The sequence below is a fragment of the Glandiceps talaboti genome, chromosome 1 (assembly GCF_964340395.1).
Source record: "Glandiceps talaboti chromosome 1, keGlaTala1.1, whole genome shotgun sequence".
In the NCBI taxonomy this organism is placed as follows: Eukaryota; Metazoa; Hemichordata; class Enteropneusta; family Spengelidae; genus Glandiceps; species Glandiceps talaboti.
In genome coordinates this window covers 22,573,630-22,591,469 of record NC_135549.1, presented here as the reverse complement: position 1 = coordinate 22,591,469, position 17,840 = coordinate 22,573,630, and the positions used below count along the sequence as shown (strand labels likewise).

Here is a 17,840-nt window from a genome sequence, read left to right as displayed (position 1 = left end):
ATAAAACACTTCCTTGTGCTGTATCTCGAAGTGTGTACCATCGTGTTATAGATATAGATACGGTTAGAAATAAATAGAAATGGCCGGTGAGTACAACTGTTTCGTTTGTCACGGAATCTAGCAACACCAGCAATGTATAAAAAGTCGAAGAAGATTAGTCTGGATTCCAACACGTTTTCTAACTAAACCACATCTGGTCAAACTCCCCCAGGCAGCACAAAAAGTTGTTCATCCAATTAGTAAACCCCAACTACTATAGTGACGTAAACAGTATATAAGTAGCATCGTGAGCTGACAAGTATACCATATTTGGACATTATATAACTGCCCCAATAAACACTAACTTTATGAGGGATTGTTTTATTGGTTAGCATTTTGTGATTGATTAACAAAGACATGATGTTAATGACTGCGTGGGTGGCTGTGGATGAATTTTAAAGTGCATCTCATGCTTATCGGGACTTCTAGAGCAACGCCTTTGACTATACTGTGAGTGGAGGTGTAAATCGTAACGATACCGTATAGGAACTGGACTGAAGAAGACGCTCTGAAGTTTTAAACCATGTCTTTATCTTAAAATTATTTACATGCTTATATTAGGCTAAATCATATTTCAAAAACAGGTTTAGTAGTGTAGAAAACGAACCACGTGAATATTAGCAATAGTTGAAGGAAGACGACCAATCAGCTTCTATAAAACATATGTATATGGAAATAAAATGATCAAACAGGCCATTGTATAATTACATGGACATACAGTCCACATGCGCACAAACACACACACATACAAACACATACACATACACATACACATACACACAAACATACACACAAACATACATACATACATACATACATACATACATACATACATACATCGCTACCACCACACTATTAAATTAACAGAATCCAGTCATGTTTGTGTTTGTTTGTTTGTTTGTGTTTGTGTTTGTGTTTGTGTTTGTGTTTGTGTTTGTGTTTGTGTTTGTGTTTGTGTTTTGTACATAGTTGTCTTCTCTAGCTGAAGGCGTATGAAGCAGACAACGTGACGAAACAACAAATGCTCGAAATCTGTTATCACTACATCATAATCTAGACCGTGCCGGACCACAAAACACCCATCGACGAATGCGAGTTTTAGGCACGTGCATACATCAATGACATACCGACTCTTATGGTCACACCCAGCAATGTTGATATTTAATCACACCAGTCATACACCCAGGCTACACGTGTAGGGCCTATCGACCAATACATTTCCAGAATTCAAAACAAAGTGATTAAGAATGCGGATATTGAAATGTTTTCTATATATGAGTATAGAAAGGTTAATACCAGGTTTACCCAGTTTAGTTATATGTAGATGTGATATGATCATCAAATAAGTTAATTGATACAATTGTATCGAGACTACTCGGCCAAAGTTGATGCAATTAAGAAATCCACGCAAGGAATAGGAAAGACCGGGTATGATTTGTTGCGAAATGGTATTGCTTTTTGTTATTTGCATACATCATGTACATGTTTGCATCAGTCGTAGTTCTGCCCGACGATAGTTGTCCTGTTTTACTCCATTCACGTCATTATGTCACATTACAAATACAATCACACAAAATATACTAAATTGGTTTTAATGGAAGTTTTGTCAGAGCAAATAGTTATTGCTTTCTTCATAGATGTTTGCTACCATGGTGACCAAAATTATACCAATCATAGTCAAAGTAACACGTGCACGTTACTGTGATTGCTAAGTATATACTGCCGACCACGTTGAGAATGTCATCGACGACAACCGTGTCAAGATTTCAGCAGATTTCCCTCTGGTATGAGTGATCTGACAACTTCTCGAAACGATGACAATCTCAAATATGTTTGTAATAAGTGATCTATTGGTAGGAAAAGCTCCCCTGTGTTCATGCTACACATGGTGAAGGAGATTGACAACATGAACCTCGAATGTTGAATTTGTTGAGAAATATTTGGATATATTTAAATTAAGCTACAAATCTGAATAGACTCCCCTCTAGGTACCTACATACCGAGTATCACAGCACTCTGATTTTATTGATAAAAGAGTGTTTTTAAAGAAAAAAGAAAACGAAAGAAAAATGTTATGAACGGACGACGACGGATAATCGTCACCTGATAGCGGAGCTAGAAAGTCAGTACTTGTATAATCTCACATTCTAGAGGGCGGCATTCATGTATCTTCAATCTCATCCAACGAGGAGAGTGTCCTCTGGTATTTTACCATTGCAACGAACAAGCCTGGTGGCGCTGATTTACGAGGATGACACACGTACATGTATATGGGTACAGTCGTGCATCTAGTTTGCTCATCTTTATATTAATTGACATCATGAACGTAACATCATGAACATAGCGATACTCGCACAGCCCGGGCACACATCTCTCGTACACAACCCCACCACGTAGCATTTTGATGATTTTAGCAAGGTAATTATGATTCTTGGTATTTGACGGCCTTTCTTTTGAGTACCCCCCTTCCTGGGATTTAGCACTAGCTTCAAGAATGTATACCGGATCGACTGCATACTTAATTTCGTCGTCGTCACGGTAAAACCACCTCTGACATACTCCGACACATCACACGCATAAACATCTATATTGAAATGAAATCGTTGGATCTTATATACAGCGCTGCCACTTCGTTATACCATCCCTTTGCCCCTCTACAAATAATGACTCTATTGCATCACACCAAATATCATACGATGTAATACATCTGGTGTTATATAATGGGAGTAACTATTTATAGGAGGAGGGGGGGAGGGGGTTCTAACCCAGTGACTGTTTGTACACATGGCCCGAAGAATGTATTTCAGTGAACGCTGGTAGAATTTGAATACTGTGTTGTTCATGATTGTTTATTTTATGATGATGATGATTGTTGTTGTTGTTGTTGTTGTTGTTGTTGTTGTTGTTGTTGACATATCTATTTGTGTAAAGGCAGGACACAATTTTCATAGCAATATATGTCACGTGCTCTTCGGTGGTTTATATTTTTAATCTCCCACTTTATGAACAGTAGCGACTCAAGTCATTACATGTAAAATTTTCATTAAGTTTCAGAAGAAAATGATCTGCCATTCTTTGAAATAGTTGAAAACAGCACCCCCCCGATTTGTTTGTCAAATACCTTAAAGCAATTAAGCCTGGCATGGGCCTCCAGTGTTTTTTGGTTGCTAAAATCGTCAACATAAGTTTTATTTCAAAACAGCAATACTACAATTCCTGTAAAAGTGCCCCATTCTCAGTTGTACAGCGGTTGAAATATTTGTGAGAATTGCAGTATTTCATAATAGTGAATGTTCATTCATATTTCTGCATCGGGATTTGATGATAGCTCATCGTCTGTGACCTCTGACATACTCATGTGTGAACACAACTAGCAAGTTTTACCCCACTTGATAACAGTTATAATTACTTTTCTAATGCCAAGTTTTGTATGCGTTATACACGTATACTAGCTCTGATAGCCATGAAGAGATGCGTCATCACTACTGAACTACTCCATCTGCAGAATTATGACTGCACAAGAAAGAGTCAGGTACAGAACCAGCTACCTTGTTTACAAAGCACTCAACAATTTGACACCTCAATATATTTCAGACATGTTTACTAGGATCAATGATGTATCATCCCACAACACCAGACTCAGCAGCCAAACCAATGGTCTATATTTCCCTACAACCAAATTAATGACAACGTCCATAGTATTAAGACATGCTGGTGCAATCACCTTTAATAAACTTACTGAAAAAATTTGGAGTTCACCATCTTTAAACGTTTTTAAAACGAATTTTGTAGAAGTATCTTTTAAAATGAGTGTTTCTGTCAGTTCTTTTGATCCCGTATTTGTCTTATATTTGTACTTCTGTCTGTATTTTACTCATTCTGTTTTTGTTGTCTTTTAGAGGGCTCTACGGAAGACTAGCTTTTAGCTAAGCAGGTTATCTGTTTGGTTTTAACCCCTTTTAAATAGAGTTTGAATAAACTAAATAAAGCTCATTATTGCAAGCCAGATTATACATGTATATATAATCTGCTGGTGAGTACGTTTTGGACAGTGCCGTAAAAAGGCCTTGAAGAGGGTTTACGACGATGTGTGCCATCTTCAGATACATGTACGTAGCACTGTTATTAACAATCTAACGTCAGCTTCAAATATTATCATCAACTTGCTGGTGGGTTGTGGATGTCGTTTTGTCCATAAATTTAGTTAGAGTGTGTGCATGATAACTGGAGTGGTGCATAGAAGTTGTTAAAGTTGAGTTCAGAGGTTATCTTTCACACCTGTCTCTACTGAATGCAACTGACAATAAATTGATTTGTCTTGATAACCTAGAATTGAACACAGAGCCATTTCTACCATAAAAAACACTAACTGGTGGCATTTAGTATACTTAAATCAATCAAAAAATGTATCATGTCGGTGCCTGTAATATAGAGATATGGACCTTATATGGAAAGGAAATTTGACATTAATTCAGTTCAGACAGGTTAAAATGGTTCGTTTTCGTACAAATTTAGCCAGCCGAGAGAGACTTGGCCTTCACAGTGACATAGACAACGGTAACAGTATGATAACAAACGTCAAGTGTGTTGGGCAATATTTAACTTCAGTATTTCATATGGATTCAATGATTACAAATGGCGAACATTGTTTCGCGTTCAAGGTTGTCAGATCAGTGATTAAGTTGATGACTGCACTGAGCGACCATACGTTATCAAGTGTCAGCTAGACAATGTGGATTTTTGGCGGCATATTTTGTCTGTGAGGATTAGCAATTTAGAAGTTGCTCACCATAATTACATATCGTGCGTTCAAGGACAGCAATTTTCTCAAATTTGAAATTAGTACCTGAATTCTTGGACTACTTCCAAGAATTTCTACGTGATGTTTTGTTCCCAAGACAGGAAAAACTCCCTTTGGGGTTAAATTCTGTACTTATTGACAGCTTTCGCATACAAGGTGACCCTGTTACATTACATTACATTACAATGTTAATGACTATTTAGGATGGGGTACATATCTGATATACTCACTAATGCATGCTTCCGAGATCAGAATCACTGCCCAGTCTGGTGGTAAACAGTCGCCGTAGAAGGGTTGAACGACATAGATAGCAAACGTAAGAGTGATGATGGCCACACTTGCTGGTGCAACTATGAGAAAGTTAATCCATAGCATTAAAAAAGCTAATAATGGACCAAATGCTGCGTTCAAATAAGTATACTCGCCGCCGGACTTGGGAATCGAAGTTCCTAACTCTGCATAGCAAAATCCACCGAGGAAGGCAAGTACACCACTAAGTCCCCATACTATCAGAGCTGTTCCAACTGATCCGCTATATTCTAAAACTCCCTTCGGTGAAATAAAAATACCTGAGCCAATAATCGAACCTACAATGACAGACGTTGCAGAAAGCAAGGTGATTTGCTTTTTCATTACAACCGGCCCTCCATCGTCTTTATCAGTAACACTTCCGACTGGTGAATCCAAATAATTCGTCACTGGAGTGTTGCTGTCCATCGGCTGTTTGAATTCGTTTTGGTCCGTTCGGTGCCGTAATTCAATGTCGTCAGTCATCTTGCAACGTAGTGTTTGCGTCTTCAACTAAATGTCTGCAATTGCTGTTTTTTTCTTCAAATGTCAACAGTTTAGCTGTGCTTGAAACAAATCAACAGCTTTGCCAGCAGAGATACACCTTGACCTGACCAGCAACCGCGTGTTCGTACCGTTATGATAAGTTGGTATATATCAATGTTTGCAGACGATTAATACATTTAAATAGGTCAGTATGGCATGTCTGATAATGTATCTATCCATGCATCCTTCAGCCGTCCTCAGCTCAATGCTCATAAATATTATTTTCTACCTCTGGCCACTATCTATATTTGCTATCTAAACGCATGCGCAATTCACCCAAAAGTTATGAGGCTACAAAGTAATAATTGAGACAATATGGGTGAAATGAAAATAAATTCATTTGATTTAGTTTTACCGCTCAAATGTGTGGTTTATCAAAGGTACTTACGACACTAGTACTGCTCAGAGCACATTAATTTGGTCAACGTCGTTCAAGCCATAAATATATTCTTATGCTATAAAGAGGGAGGAGTAATTGATCCGAATATACATTCGTTATTCTACCCATGTAACGGTCTGTTTTCCATGAAGCACTGAAAGGGTTGTAAGCAAATAACAACCTGTACTCTCTGAAGTCGTGATCTATTTTATGCTTGGAACGTGATCATAATTTAGCAAACTCGTGTGAATAATTTTAGTACTCCAACCAGACACCGTCTTTATAGTCAGATGTATGACAGTGCTTAATACAGAAACATCAACTCAACAAAATCAAATAGAAGAAATGATAACTTGGATAACCAAAAAGAGAAAGAAAGATCTCCGTCGGTTAGGCCAACTACAAGATATCCTCAAATCCATTGAACGTCTTCTCTTGGTACAACCAACTACAAGATACCCTCAAAGTTATTGAGGCGACGGAAAGGAAGAGAAATCCCAAGTATAACAGAAACTCTTGGGGCTCGGGAAAATGACGCCAGTTTATGACAGGAACAATCTGATTAAAATCCGATGTAGATGTCGGCTAATCGTGCATTGCTATCTTACCATCGTTATTTAGCTTGAATTGACCTTCGTAGTACATGTTTACGTTTTTAGCCTGATCGCCTCCTCTAGAGGCTAAAAAATGTAAACATGTACCAAAAAGGTCAATTCAGGCAAAATAACGATGGTAAGATAGCAATGCACGATTAGCCGACATCTACATCGGATTTTAATCAGATTGTGACAGGAAGAGGTTGACAGAAAAGAAGAAGAAATTAAATTAAATATGAGAAAGATAGATGTCCTAAAAAGTACTTTTGTCGAACAAAGAATTAATATTGAAGAGTAAGGTCGAATAAGAAAAACGAAACATCAACAAAAGATACACAGACATAGAAATCGAGAAAAGTCAATACAATATATCCACGTCACACTGGAAATGGAAGTCAATACAATGATATCACTCATATCCAAGTCACACTAGAAATGGAAGTCAATACAATGATATCACTGGTATCCATGTCACACTAGAAATGGAAGTCAATACAATGATATCACTGGTATCCACGTCACACTAGAAATGGAAGTCAATACAATGATATCACTCGTATCCAAGTCACACTAGAAATGGAAGTCAATACAATGATATCAATGGTATCCACGTCACACTAGAAATGGAAGTCAATACAATCATATCACTGGTATCCACGTCACACTAGAAATGGAAGTCAATACATTGATATCACTGGTATCCAAGTCACAATAGAAATGGAAGTCAATACATTGATATCACTGGTATCCACGTCACAATAGAAATGGAAGTCAATACATTGATATCACTGGTATCCACGTCACACTAGAAATGGAAGTCTATACAATGATATCACTCGTATTCACGTCACACTAGAAATGGAAGTCAATACAATGATATCACTGGTATCCACGTCACACTAGAAATGGAAGTCAATACAATGATATCACTGGTATCCACGTCACACTAGAAATGGAAGTCAATACAATGATATCACTGGTATCCACGTCACAATAGAAATGGAAGTCAATACAATGATATCACTGTAATTTATTTATTTATTTATTTATCTATTTACCATCCAACAGGCATTCCCCAATAACAGGAGGCCTCCACAGGATCTGTGTTAGAGCAGAAGGAAACCGGAGTACCTTGGGAAAACCTGCATTATTCGGTAGAGTCAAACTGAATGACACCTTAAGCTTCTTACTTACAGCTTGGTAAATCCACTCAAACCTAGACTAGGCTCAAACCTCAGCTGTAGTGCAGTGGTAAGAGGCTCAAACCTCAGCTGTAGTGCAGTGGTAAGAGGCTCAAACCTCAGCTGTAGTGCAGTGGTAAAAGGCAGGTGGTTTAACCACCGACAACCCTAAATATTAAACCGTTCAATATTGCCGTAAATGAAAAGGGCCCCTTGGCCTTCGACAACAAATCTTGACAAAAAAAGATGTACAATTTTTGTTGATGTGATGGAAGAGTATGTTTCAGCTCGAGCTCCCAAGTACAAGCAAATACCAATGTTCGAATTGCAAGACACTGAGTAGATGGGACAACCAGGAACAAGTCCATGTTAAGCTCGACGGTTATAATTTAATCGATGGAGACCTCTAGTGCAAAAATCATTATAACTGGACTTCTATACAATTGTCCTGGTAAGAAACTGAAATTAGAAAAAGCATTGGATCAACTGATGGAAGAGGAACGACAAATCATGTGAGCGAAAGGCTGTGTTTGATAAATGAAATGTCGCTAAGGGAAAAAGAGGTGTATATGAGAGGATATGTCTAGTAAATGCTAAAGTGCTAATAGACTGAGACAACAGAAGATAGTTACTGTAAAGGAGAACAGTCTAGCTGAGAAAACAGGAAACTGCAAAGACATCAACATATCAAAATCAAAGATGACACACATACATTTTTATCCAACCTCTGATAGAGTGAGAGGGGACTATAGGGAGAGAGATAGATGAAGACATGGGGTGGGTACCCATTCACTTGAACAGTTCATGAATGGCCTTAAAACGAATTACGGCTGGCAGAACAAAACGATAATTTGGTACATACATTGATGGTAACAAAGTTCATATACCATATAAAGTTTGATAATGTATAGCGTTTAGTTTTAATGACTCATTTGTATAATTAATGATTTTCAGTAATTAGGCAAAATCTTAAGAATGCATGTTTCAAATTCGATATAATTTGCTACTTATATCAACCATAACAAAGCGCATAGCTATTAAAAAAGCTTTGTGATATAGCTTTTAGTTTTGATGACTTATTTGCATGATTAATGATGTTCAGTAATTAGGCTATATCTTCAAACGCATACTTCAATTTTGTATATACTTGAAACATAACTAATCACACATGTTCTGACAAAGCTTGTTGATTTAGCTTTTAGATTTATGACTCATTTGCATAATTAATGATTTTCAGTAATTAGGCTATATCTTAGAAATGCACTCTTCAAATTCAATACAATTTGGTACATACTTCAAACTAGTCTAATTCCTATACAGTATCGTTAACATTTATACCTCCACTCACAGTATAGTCAAGACCCGGACAAAAGGTGTTAATTATGGTTCAACCCCATGGTGAGCAAAGCCCAAACAGAGCATGTCACTAGTAATAAAGGGCTGTGGTCATTGTTCATTAAATATTCATTTGGTACAACTGTTTTGGCTATGTCCAATGTCCAACCAGGACTCCACTGACAGTCCTTGAAACTATATGACATGGGAACCCATCAACATAAGTATGTTTATATGAACACAGCAGGAGGGAGCACAGGAATGTGTGCTGATTGAGGGCAATTGACCAGACTGTGGTTAGAACCACAGGTTGTTCATCCAGACTAACTTCAAACATAACTAACCACATATGTTTTCAAAATTATTGTGTGTAGGAACAATAATCTAAAGCCTTTGGCCTTACGGAAGGCATTCAGATTAACTCTGGTCTAAGGTTGATTTACTTTTTGTGTCAAACCATCGCTTTTCATTGGCTATTAAATATATATTACAATGATTATATACCTTTGAACCCCGAATTTTCAGGTGTACAGATCATGGTATGACAGCTGGTGACCTAAAAAATATGGGAAAAGCAGAGATGTACTAATCTTTAGTAACAAATAGTATAAAAGATATCACGTAATTATAAAACCGTACATTCGCCAAGCTTTACTAGTGAAACACATGGCATTTAATACCCTGTGAGGGCGTCCTAGATGACGGCTTAGGTGAGGAGGTGGCAACATTTTTAGCCGTTCACTGATGGGTCACTATAATTTGAGTCGTTCGTGCTGATGCCGACAGAATTCTACATTCTTCTAGTTCTCATAACAATGATGAGACTGGCCATTCTAAAAGCACCACCACTACAAACTACCAACATCAAGCTTAGTGTCATGAAAAAAAAACATATTTGAAAGATGGTGGGTGTCCTTAAATTATTATACTAAAAATATTTCTCAATAGCCTGAAAATTGACTAACTTAATTATTAGAATTTTTATTGATAAACCTTTCTTCCACCTTTATCATTCATCATTTGTTTATCTATGTTGTAAATCACATGAACTATGTCAGCCTATCATGATACAATGCTTAGGACCATTTTTACTCCGTACGCCAAATGGAATTATAATTTACTGCTCACATGCTTATTTAGGAAATAGTGCTATGAAAAGGTCACATGTATGATTAGTTTGCAGCAAACGATTTTAGGAATGTTTGTTATCATATTTACTATTATTTAAATAACAATGGTCACCTCATACAATCATCACCTCATTCAGTAATACAGAATGAACTTCGGTGGGGTAGCATGAAATGTTCGTCTACTGTGATGCCTTTTTATGTAAACTGTGGTATAAATCTTTATGGGGTTGAGGTTCATTTGTAAACACAGAGTGAAATGAAATGTTCGTCTACTGTGACGCCTTGCTACGTACACTGTGGTATAATTATTGTGTGTTCATGTTTACCTGAGTGCATAAGTCAAAGTTCACAGCACAATGAAACAAGGAGGCTAGACACATTCCATAGTTTTCAAAGTATGGTTTCACCTTTGACATTACGTGACCTTTTTGTCACAAGGTATAAGGAATGTGATTTGAAGGAGTCACATGACATTCAAAATCCAATAAGGTGCAGTTGTATTGAGAACAACAGTTCTAGTGTGACCGAATGCACATTACACAAGAGGTGCGTATGTCTTCATGTTTATTTGTGGTAGTCATGGTGGAAGGGACATTTTGTAGTGTTTTTAAAACGAGTATAGTGGCTTATGCATTGCCACATCTTTTAATATAATGTCGTTGGTTTTAACATAGGTTTTTCAGGATAGCAGGTAAGTGCATGTATAACAAAATGAAAACTGAAATAGCCAAAAATATACACAGCTTCCGTAACGACTACAGCTTCAGAATCCCTAGCAATACAAGTGTGTGACGACACATACATTGAAAACTCGATAAGGAAGTGAGCCATATTATTCATAAACTTCTCATGATTAAATTTAACACTGTGGTACGTCGGGACATTCCTGTATACCTTTCTGTAGATTTCTTGTAGGTTATCGATCTTTAGTTTTAATGCAATTTGAACTTCTACTTTCAGGACCTATCAGTGAGTACATGTCTTCTAAAAAAGTTACATACGGTGAATAATAATAGAAACAACGTACTAAACACGGTTAAGCAAGCGTGGTGAGTACAAGTGTGTGTGTGTCTGACTAGTTATTTTAATCTATACCGTTTTTTATCTGGTTTTTTTTTTCAAACAACCTACCGCCTTATTACGTGAAGTTTTATCTTCCGTAAGGGACGGTGCTATTTTAGGGATACTAGTTGTCTGTTTGTCTGTCTGTGTCATGGTGCTCATATTCTTTACAATGATGGCTAGAACTGATTAAGTTTTGATAGACATTCTATGAATATTAATGGTTCATTTACATAATTAAGGATTTTCAGTAATTAGGCTATATCTTAAGAATGCATTGTCACTTTAAATTCCATATAATTATGTTTATATATTGATGATAACAAACTGCATATGTCCTATAAAGTTTGGTAATGTACCTTGTAGTGGTAATGAGTCATTTGCATTATTAATGAGTTTTTATAATTGAGCAATCTCTTTAGAAAATAATCTTCAAATTCATTATAATTTGGTACATACTTCAAACATAACAAAACACATATACCCTGAAAAGCTTGATGATGTAGCATTTAGTTTTCTCTAGTCATTTACATAATTAATGGCTTTCAGTAATTAGGCTATATCTGAAGAATGCAAGCTTCAAGTGCTATATAATTTGGTACACACACTCACAATACCAGAACACACTTGTGTCAAAAATCTTATTGATGAAACTATTAGCTCTTCTTGTCACCATGAATGTGAAATCCCTAAATACAAACATACCACACAAGTTCCGTCTCAAAGCTGTAAAAAGACTATATCACAGATCATTAGTATAAGATAGACAATCCAGAACTGATCATAGAAATGCCAAATTTTATTCTTGATCACAACTATTTCACATTCAATGATAATTACTATCTACAAGCACATGGCACAGCCATGTGGTCAAAGGTCGCACCACCACCATCTGCTAATCTTGCCATGGGCAAAATTGAGAATCAAGTATTACAAGTCAGTGATCTCAAACCAAACAGATTGGGAAGATACATGCATAGATGATATTCGTTTCATTTGGACAAATGGTGTAACAGCATTACACAACTTCCATCCAACATTGTAATCATATCCATCCAACTATCAAATTTACAATGGAGTACAGTTCAGAAAATGTTCCTTTCTTAATAGGCACTCTCATGTCGATACAAGATAACAACATTGTCACATCCATTTATAGCAAACCCACAGATCGTCACTCTTACCTCTGGTTTACCTCTTACCTCAAAAAAACATCTGTGATAATCCTGGCACTACTAAACGCTGTGGTCAATGTAACCAATGTAAATTTATCATCGAAGGTAACACTGTAACCAGCACGACCATTTTAACAACAGCAACACTCATAATATCACAGGTCACATCACATGCCCCACTCGCAATCTCATTTACAACGTCACATGTGACAAGTGTCTTAAACAGTACATCGTGGAAATCAAAAGAGAATTTAAGAGATGCATTTGTGAACATGTTTACATACTTCGCAACAACAAATCAACTCCTGTATCAGAACATTTCAATCAACCCAGGCATAAACTTACTCATTTCCAAATAAGTGGTTTATGTAAGATGCACACTGCAAAAACGAGACTTAGAAGACAACATGAACTCTCATATATCAGTCAGGCACACTATCATCTTCCTTTCCATTTCTTTCTCAGTTTCCTCCGCCTATTGGCACACGCTCTCTCTCTCTTCCAAGATAGGTGGCCCTACCACCTGTCTTTTTAAAAACTTAAACTAAGGGTACCCTTCTCATTCTCATTCAGGACACCATCCACGGACACCACCACACGATCTAGATTAGTGCAATTTTTTCACCTTGCTGTAATTATATTTTTACTTTCAAGTCTTTAACATTTTATATCCACACTTGTACAACGTGCAATTTTGTAACTTTCGATTTTATCCATTTTTATCTATTAGGTTTTTTTTTTACCCTGAAGAAGGCAATTTCTGTATTGCCGAAACATTGGTACTAATAAAGATAGTCTGAAGATTGTAGTAACTGGTTGAGTACGTCCATCATTTTCACCTCACCATTGATATTAATGAGTCATTTGCATAATTAATGATTTTTAGTAATTAGGCCATATCTTAGGAGCCGGGCATTTTTAATTGACTGGGGGGGGGAGAGAGGGGTGTTTTGGACATGGGTTTTCTCTAACTGACCCAAAGCCAAAGTGACCAGTAAAAACCACATTTTCCAAAATGACACTCCCCTCCACACACACACACACACACACACACACACACACACACACACACACACACACACACCTGTATATTTCTGTATTTTCTGTATTTTCTTTAGATAAGTTATTGTTTATGTATACAATGAGATCTTTAAACTACTCGATATGTGTACGCTCTAAATGCGTTCACACATACAAATCTGGTCCGGGACTTAGTCCACCTATTGCATCTGGACTTAAAAAAGTTGGACTTAGACCGATTTAACGCATTCACACAGTACTTTTAGAGAGGACCAAAAGTTAAAGCGGTCCCAGTCCGGACTATTTCTGGTAGTGTGAAGCCCCTTATAATGTCGTCACTAATATATAATACAATATCGATCGGAGTGATATGTATTATTGTTAATGTATTCACTTATTTCTTCATGTCACAGAATAATTGGTTTGCCAGAAGTTGTACTTTGCTGAACCAATTGCACTAATAGAGAGTTATCCAAATACCCTGAAACAGGGAAAGTGATGTGTATCTCACCATAAGTCCCGAACCATTTCAAGGTAGATGAACTGTACAGGAGCAGTTGGCCTCTGCATCAGGTAAGCTGACACTTTATAATACACAGACACAAACACGGCCATACAGGGTTAATTACAGCCACCATCGTCCGCTCGATGGCGTGTCACTTCACTTAACTCATGGCCCTCCACTTGTAAACGGTACATTTAAGTACTGAACTATTATTAGACCCTCTTCTTTGAGAGGAATGTATTCATTGGTAACCTTATACACTTACAACTTTTCAATTGCAAGGAAAACGAAATTCTAAACAGTTCAGTTAAGTAAAGGCAATCAAAGGTGAACATTTTACTTTACATATATGATAGTATTTTGATACAAGATGTTTCTTCGATGTCAGCAAGTCCCAGGTCTTCAATTTTTAAAATCTGAAGGCCTCATTTGATACGAAAACATATATTTTTCCCTACAGTCGCTTTCTCCTTCAATGGTAATGCCAGGATCAAAACGTTCGGATTTCTCGAATTTAGTTGAAGAAGTTTACGGTACTATTGTTTTAAACCAAGTAAGCAACACACTTTTAATATCCATTTGAGTTGTAAACGTAGCACTTAATTTACATGTTAACCTTTACGTAAAAAGTTCATAGCACTCACTTATTAAACAATTTGGCACACAAAAAGCTGCAATGTGTTTTTTACAACCAGTTGATTAAACTTTCCGCTTTTTTTCAGTGAATACCAAACATGGCATCAGCTGACCCCTCAAAGAAGTTTACTTTCGATTCCTGTGTGTTGACCTGTAGGCTCTGTAGCAACCAGTACGATAAAAGTACCCGGATACCAAAATATCTTCCTTGTCTCCACGTGTTCTGTCAAGCCTGTTTGACTGAACGGATTGGCAAGGATGAAGTGATTAAGTGTCAAATATGTTCACAGTCTACGACAACACCACAAAAAGGTGTCATAGGTTTCCAAACCAATGCCACCATTTTGAATCAGAAAGATTACTATGAGAAGCAGCAAAACCTGCAAAAGGGCCAAGACATCTCGTGTCAGAGTTGTCATGGTGAAAAGGGTGACATATCAGTGTCATTCTGTTTAGATTGTGTTGCATTTTTGTGTCAATTCTGTCATGATGCACACATACATACATTTGCTCTTGGTGCTCATGACATATTGACGCTTTCTGATCTAAAGTCATATCCATGGGAAACTATAGAATCATTCATCCGTCCTAAACAGTACTGCAGTAAGAGAAACCATGAAAACCATGAAATTACTTTGTACTGTGACAGCGATGAGTGCCAAGTACCACTGTGTCTACAGTGTGCTTTTATAACCCATCCAAGAAGTGAAGGACATATTGTGATGGAAATTGGAAAGGCCATGGAGAAATACAAAGATATTATCAAGGGAAAGATAAAAACTGCAGCAGAGAAGCGCGAAAATCTACGAGACACACTTATCGAAATCGACAAAGAAAACACCAATGTTGTACAGAATAGTCAAGAACAAGAGACCAGAGTCAAATCATTCTTTCGAAATTGGATTGAAGTACTTCAAAAGCGTGAGAAGGAAATGTTGTCAATTATACAAGACAGGGAAGATCTTCTGAAGGCATCTTTACTTGTGGAAAAAGAAGATATCCTGATACAGCTAGCAGGAACAGATGGAGCTTGCAGATTTAGTGAAAATATTGTACAACATAGTAGTGATTTTGACTTGCTGACTACCAAGGCAAGCATCTGTCGACAACTTGATAGCGTTTCCTCACAGGACTTCAAACAGCACAAATCTTTGACTGCAGAGTATCCACACTTCTTTCATCCTTCCACACTACCAGATATATCAACAAAGAATTCAGTATTTGTTGGCCCTGAAAAGAAGTTGACGTGTACCATTGAGTCATTCACTGCAACAAAGGATGTTGTATGCAAATCAATCATCACACCTACAGATATGGATGGTAGTCCACTTGGTATGTCAGTCCTACCCCTTCAAGTGTCAATAAAAGATTCAGATGATAACGAGATAAACACAAAGATCCAAGACAGAGGTGATGGTAGCTATGAAGTAACTTACAGACCTATCACTAAAGGCAGACATGAAATGACCGTTTGCATTTATGATAGTCCATTGGCAAATAACCCATACTACATCGACGTGAAAGATATTTTAGGCCATCTGAATGATAATGGTAAGATGCCATGTCAATTAACGACACACAATGCTGGACTAGGTGCAAAGTACACATCTACCATTGTTCCACTGGATAAGGATGGTAAACAACTTGATGTGCCTGGAATGATGATTGATGTCACTATTCATGAACCGGATGGACAACTGTTAGCATATCACCTAGAAGATGTTGGGGATGGAACATCCATAGTTGGATATCTTCCAACTAAGGCTGGCAATCACCGTATGACTGTTTATGTACATGGTGTTCCAATGGAACAAAACCCATACATTATAGGTGTCGTAGATGTTGCACAACTTGTTAATGAGAATGGTAAAACTATGTGTAGAGTGTCAACATACAATACTGGCAAAGGGGCAGAATATAAATCTACCATCACTCCTCTAGATAAGATGGAGAACCCACTGGGATCGTCTGGAATACCAGTCTTTGTGTCCATCCAAAATCCAAACAGCGATTATATAGACTGCAATGTTACTGATAATGGTGATGGTACCTACACAGCAAGCTATACACCAACACAGGAAGGCCACCATAAGATGGAGATTCGTATATTTGAAGTTCAAACAGACGAAACCCCATACATTATAAATGTGATTGACAAAAAAAGGTTGAAAAATTATAATGGGAAAACCATATGTAATGTGTCTACCTATAATGCTGGAATGGGTGAAGTGTATAGGTCTACTCTCGCTCTAGTCGGCAAAATGGGAGATCAAGTACGAATACCTGGAATACCAGTCAATGTCACTGTTCAAGACCCTAAAAATCAACACATAGCTTGTAATGTTACTGATAATGGTGATGGTACACACACAGCAAGCTATACACCAACACAAGAAGGCAAGCATAAGATGGAGATTCGTATATTTGAGTTTGATGCTGTAGGAACTCCGTTTATAATAAATGTGATTGATAAAGAAAGACTGAAAAACGCTGAAGGGAAAATGATGTGTAAATTGTCCACCCACAATGCTGGGTTGAATGCTGAATACAAAACCACCATTATTCCACTTGACAAGAAAGGAAATGTTGTGCCAGGAATTCCAGTAGATGTTATAGTTAAAGATACTGATGGCCAAGCTATTGATGTAAAAGTAGAGGAAAACCGTGATGGCAGTTACTTGGCGAGCTATAGACCCGTTAAACCAGGGCAATATTCGATGACGGTACACATTTTTGAAATTGAAGCAAGTGGAAACCCATTTAATATTGATGTAATAGACGTCAACACACTATTGAATTCTGAGGGCAAAGTAAGGTGTAAAGTGTCAACACATAATGGAGGAAATAACAAGGAATGTACAACCACCATCACTCCACTCAACAAGAATGGTACTCCATTGGGTATTTCTGGTTTACCTATCAAAGTTCAAATTCGTGATTCAGATCAGGAAGACGTTGACTTTGTAGTAAACGATCAACTTGATGGGAGAATTATTGTGACATTCAAACCGAAAATAGAAGGAAGACATCATATAACTGTCCATATTTACAACAACGAAGTAGAAGGAAATCCGTATAATGTAGACATTTTCCATGTTATAGATGGTAAATGCACGTGTAGAGTGTCAACATATAATACTGGAAAGG

The 17,840-nt window shown here is 37.2% G+C and overlaps 1 pseudogene; it reads right to left on the bottom strand.

The window, feature by feature from the left end:
* Positions 1-5,035: 5,035 nt before the first annotated feature.
* LOC144434475 (putative L-type amino acid transporter 1-like protein MLAS pseudogene) lies at positions 5,036-5,614 on the bottom strand (annotated as a pseudogene).
* Positions 5,615-17,840: the final 12,226 nt, after the last annotated feature.